Below are 5,590 nucleotides of genomic sequence, written 5' to 3'. Positions count from 1 at the left end.
ATAAGTGGAAGCTGGGTGAGAGTAAGATGGGAGGAGGGATGGTGCAGGGAGCAGCAGGTAGGAAGAAATAGATACTGCAGGGGACAAGTACTGGCCTCTCTGAGCTCTGGGTGTGGCCCCGGGATGACTAGCTGACACTGAGAAATGACTGTGTTGGTTAACTGATCCTAGAAGTTGGGGAGCAATGTAGTAGTTGGAAGCTACTGAAATACTAAGATTCTGGAGAAAATTGCCAATTCCCACAAAAAGAAAGGCATTGAGAAGGTTTGATCTAGAAAAGAAGAGGCAGTTCATCACGAGAGTTGATTGTCTTCCCATAAGAGACCAAGTGAAATTCAGAGACATTCCTAAAGGAAAAAGAACAGAGAATAGGATTGTTATTTTTCCTGAATAGTCTGTCACGGTTGATGACTCCCAGTTTGTTCTTGAGTTAAGTGTCGACACTCTTGCTAGCATAGAAAGTCTGATCTCCACACCAGTGACAACCAGGAACGTAGGGGCCTCGAGGGGTAAGGAAACATCAGTGATGGAGCAAATGTCATTCTTCTAGCAATTCACACTACGGCTTGGTTAAGGCTCCATGGCCTCTCAAGAATTCTAGAAGCAGCTGGAAAAAACTGCAAGCTAAAGCAGCAGCCCTGCCCCATGTAGTATGTTTGTGTAGAACCTCAGCATCTCTTTAAAATCTCCCGTGGAGTGAGGAGGAGGACTGAGTTATGACACTCTTATCCATCTCTTAACATTTCATGTGATTGAGTTCCTTACAGAGTCCACCACTGGCAAAAATCACAGTTCAATAAATCATCTCTACAACATCCCAGGAGGTAGGGTAGGAATTATTTTCTTTGTACAGATGAGAAAACAGAAAAATTTCCACTTCATACTCTTTGTCCCTAATACAATGTGTTTTCTATGTCACTGTACTGCCAGTGGTGGGAGGGAGCAGGCTGGTACCTTGGAGTGGGGCTGACCTGGAATGGGTAGCGTCTAAACTGTGGCATGAAAAAAAAAACAAAAAAAAAAACACAAAAAAGATCAACTAAAGCCCCAAAGATGCACTCTTTGGGAAACAACTTGCTTTTGTTCTTTCTGCTAGATCCACAGAAGGACCACACTCTACCCTGCCCTTCGCCCTCTTTTCCCATCTTGATTCCATTTTCTCCTAGAGGTACTGTTATGGGTTGAACTGTGTTTCCCCAAAAGCTACACTTAAGTTCTAACCCCAATACCTCTGCATGTGACCTTATTGGGAAATGCACATGTGTTGTGCATGTGCTCAATCACTTCAGTTGTATCCGACTCTTTGTGACCCTAGGGACCATAGCCCACCAGGCTCCTCTGTCACTGGGGATTCTTCAGACAAGAATACTGGAATGGGTTGCCATTTCCTACTCCACGGGATCTTATCAACTGAGGGGTCAAACATGAGTCTCTTGCATTGCAAGCAGATCCTTTACTGCTGAACCACCAGGGAAGCCCATTGGGAAATAGGGTCTTTAATAAGGAAGTTCAGCTAAAATGAGGTCATTAGAGGGGGCCCTAATCCAGTATGACTGATGTCCCTATAAAAAGGGGAAATTGGACACAGAGACATGCCCAGAGGGAAGACAATGTGAAGACACAAAGGGAGACCACCACCCAAGACTGGGGGACTGAAGTGATGCACCTAGAATCCAAGAAATACCCAATGCTACCATAAGAAAGGCATGGAATAGTTCATGCCACAGAGCCATCAGAGGGAGCATGGCCCTGATGACACCTTGACTCTAGATCTCCAGAACTAAGAGACAATGAACTCTGTTGTTTAAGAGCCCAGTTTTCCATTTGTTGTTATGTAAGCCCAGGTGCCTTCTCCTGCCATAGTCCACCTCCTCTCAGCCTCCCCAGCCCCACAACTTTGGATAACTGGGGTCAGATGTCAGATTCTTGTGTTCTATGAGACTCTGCAGAGTTTTCCATCCTTGTATTTTACTGCTCTTGGAGTTTTTTTAGCTCTTCATTTAGACTTCTCATACTTCCTCCTGGACTCTTAGGTCTGTTGATTTGCATTTCAAAGTATATTTGCTGCCAACATACTTTGAGCCAGACCTGGCTATATTCTGGTTGATCCATCCTTCTTAGCACACTTAGCACAGAGTATTAAGAATCTATATTGCATTTTATTGACCCTTTCACAGAGACAGTGGTTTGCAAACTCGAGCGTAGTTCAGAATCACCTGGAGGACTGATTCACTGAAGCACGAACTGTTGTTCCCAACCCCACAGGTCCTGATTCAGCAGGTCTGGAACAAGGTCTCAGAGTTTTCCCTTTTAACAAGTTCCTAGGTGTTGCTGTTCTGAAGACCACACTTTGAGAATCACAACTCCGATAATCATGCTTGTGGGAGCTAGAGGGGTTAGTGATCCCCTAGAGAAGCTGGAGGGAAAGCAATTCAGGCTGCAGAGCCTCAAACTGGTGGTGAAATCTAGTGCACATTTCAAATTAATCCATGTTTGTTGTCTACATTAAAAGTACCGGGACAGATTCTTTGAAACAAGCAGATTTACACCTGGACCCTCACAAAGGGAAATATTTTGCATCTTCCAAGTTAAGCTCAGATGACTAATGGAGCAGTAATTCTCCAGAATTACTATGGAGTAATTCTTTCACCCTCTCACAACTTTCGTTCCAGAATCCTAAGGGATTGTTTTGTAATTCCCAATACCTGTTTCTCTTCCATCCATCCGAATCATTTTAAGAGTTAAAAAGAGCCACTTGATTCAAACATGCTGAGAAAGCAGTAAGTCAATAAGAAGCAGTGAGCATGGAGGTTAAGGGAGCAAGCCTTGAAGTCAGACATTCTGAGCTGTGATTTCCATCCTGCAATGTGCAAGCAACATGACCCTGGTCACTCACTCTGCCTCTCCATCTCTCAAAGAAGAATAACAGGACCACTTCCTCTCAGGGAGCTTATAAGAGTTATAATAAACTCATTCAATCACTGGCATTAGTCAACTTTCAATAAAGTTTGGGGATTGCTAGTTTCATCATCATATTTCCCATGAACATCTTATCATGCCTTTAGCAGATAAATCATCCACCAATGAGTAGAGCCAGAGTTACAAAAATACAGAGAATTAGGTTAGGAGCTGGTGTGGCTGAACTACTATTGTAGGAGAGCAGAGCATATAAGGAGCACACAGGAGGAGGACACCCGAGGAAGGTCAATGTGTGGGTGACGCAGGAGACACAGTAAAGGTTAGACTCTGATGTCACAATGTTGCACAACGTGCTTATGACTGGAAGAGAGGGATCCTCTTATTTATGAATTAGACTAAACAATCCTGGTACTCATTCATTTATGATTTTCCTTTCTGGAATTGAAGATCAAATCCGCATTAACTAAATCCAAAAGTTTTCAGATTTATTTCCCTCCAAATAACATTTAGATGAGTTAAGTGTAAATGAATATGAAACAGATGGATTAAATTGCCACTTAAGTACACAGGGGGATTAAGAATCAAATAGAAAAGGCAATTAGCAAAATACATTCTGAGTTCACTGAACCTGAAATACTTGAAAAGGTATTTGCCAGGTGGAACACACCCAAAATGCAGCTGCAGCTCCCCAAACCCTAAGCCCTCTGTCACCGGTCTCTGAGAGTCCCCACCTGCCACTCATCTCCCTCTGCCTCCACTAAGAGCCATAGAGACAAGCAGTAAACTTTCATATTCATCATAAGGACATATTCCAATTATTAGTATTCTTTTACTAATGAAACTGCTCTAAAATTTTTCTGCTTTTGAAACTGGCTTTCAAAACTTCCTTACATTTTTTGCTCCTGAAAAGCACAGAAACAGGAGATAGAGGTGAATAACCATATGGGTTTGAAATCCACTATATTTATTCATGTAATTGGCAGGTATATCCAGGCAGCTGCAATGTGGAATGAATGAATATGCAAATACCGTGTCCTAAGTCAGAAGATCAGACCCCAAGATGAATGCCATCCCTCAGGGACACTATACTTTAGAAAGGGAACAACACACACACACATCTGGGTGAAAAGAATGAGATAGTAGGGGATCACACACAGCTGGACACAACTGAGCAACTGAGCACACACTCATACAGCCAAAAATGTGGGCTTACGGGAATTTAGCAAGGAGAGTCAGAGAGCAGCAAACTAAAGTAGAAATTATGAAAGAACCCTGAATTCTCCTCTCAGCTTTACCACTCACTAGCTGTTTCCCTCCGGCAAGACACTCTGGGCCTCAGTCTCCCCAGCCATGGGAGGTTGGAATAGATTAATTTCCCAGCATTAGCACACTTTTCATTTTTTGTAAATGGAATCTTAACATAGAATTTCAGTATGTTTAATAGGTCAAAACAGACCTTTTCCGGGAGATATTGGGCTTTACTTACCATGTCACCTAAATCAGACAAAACAGGTAGAAACCTCTGGAACAGATGCTTAAAGGTGATGTCAAGTCTAAAAATCTACAGGCCTGCAAAATCACTCACAGTTGAGGTGAACAAAGACTATGTCTTCAAAGGAGAAGCAGAAAACTGGATAAATACAAAGGATCTCAAGGAAGGAGCACTTCTTTGTGGGGCAGGGACCTCCAAGCAGCCCAGGACCCAGCAGTGATGAGCTTGTCCACTTCCACAGAACAGAATGAGTAGGAAGAGCACTGGCTTTGAAGTCAGATGGCTGAGTTTAAATCATCATCTTGCTGTTAACAGAGCTGGGTGACTACAGACAATCACTTAATTTCTCTGAACCTGATTTCCACATCTTGAAAGTGGCTTAATAATGTCTACCCTCACAGGGTTACTGTAAGTTTAAGTGAATAATGTAAGTATATATATACACACACAAACACACACACACATTTTTTTTATTGTGTGAAATAAAATTTACCAACGTAACTGTTTTAAGTGTAAAGTTTAGTAGTATTAAGCATATCCATATTGTAGAACAGATCTCCAGAACTTTATCTTGCAAAACTGAAAGTATGTTCATTAAACAACTCCCACCCACAATCCCTGGGAACTAACGTTCTGTTTTGTGTTTCTATGGATTTGACCAGAGATTTCATATAAGTGGGGACCATATAGTATATACATTTTATAAATTAGTAACAGACTTATTTCAGTTAGCCTAATTTTCTCAAGGTCACCTATATTGCAGGGTGCGGTAGAACTTCTTTCCTTTTAGGGGTGAGTAACATTCTGATGTAGACATAAAGCACATTTGGCTTTCCATCCATCCACTGATGGATATTTGGCTCATTTCTATCTCTTGGCTACTGTGAATAGTGCTAAGTTAACAGTATACAGTTAGGCCTTGAATGGCACAGGTTTGAACTATGATGGTCCACTTTCATACACATTTTTCAACAGTAAATACTACAGTACTATTCAATATGTGGTCGATTGAATCTGTGGGTGTGGAACCACAGACACACATGGCCGACTATAAGTTACATGTGCATTTTCAACTCTGCAGAGTCACAATCGCCAACCCAGGCATGTTCAAGAGTCAACTGTGTTTCAACAAACCTGATTCTCTGTAAATATGGGCTTTGTTTTTTGATATTTTTGCTT

This window comes from Bos indicus, chromosome 11 (assembly GCF_029378745.1).
Source record: "Bos indicus isolate NIAB-ARS_2022 breed Sahiwal x Tharparkar chromosome 11, NIAB-ARS_B.indTharparkar_mat_pri_1.0, whole genome shotgun sequence".
NCBI lineage: Eukaryota > Metazoa > Chordata > Mammalia > Artiodactyla > Bovidae > Bos > Bos indicus.
Note: the sequence above shows the minus strand (reverse complement) of the source record.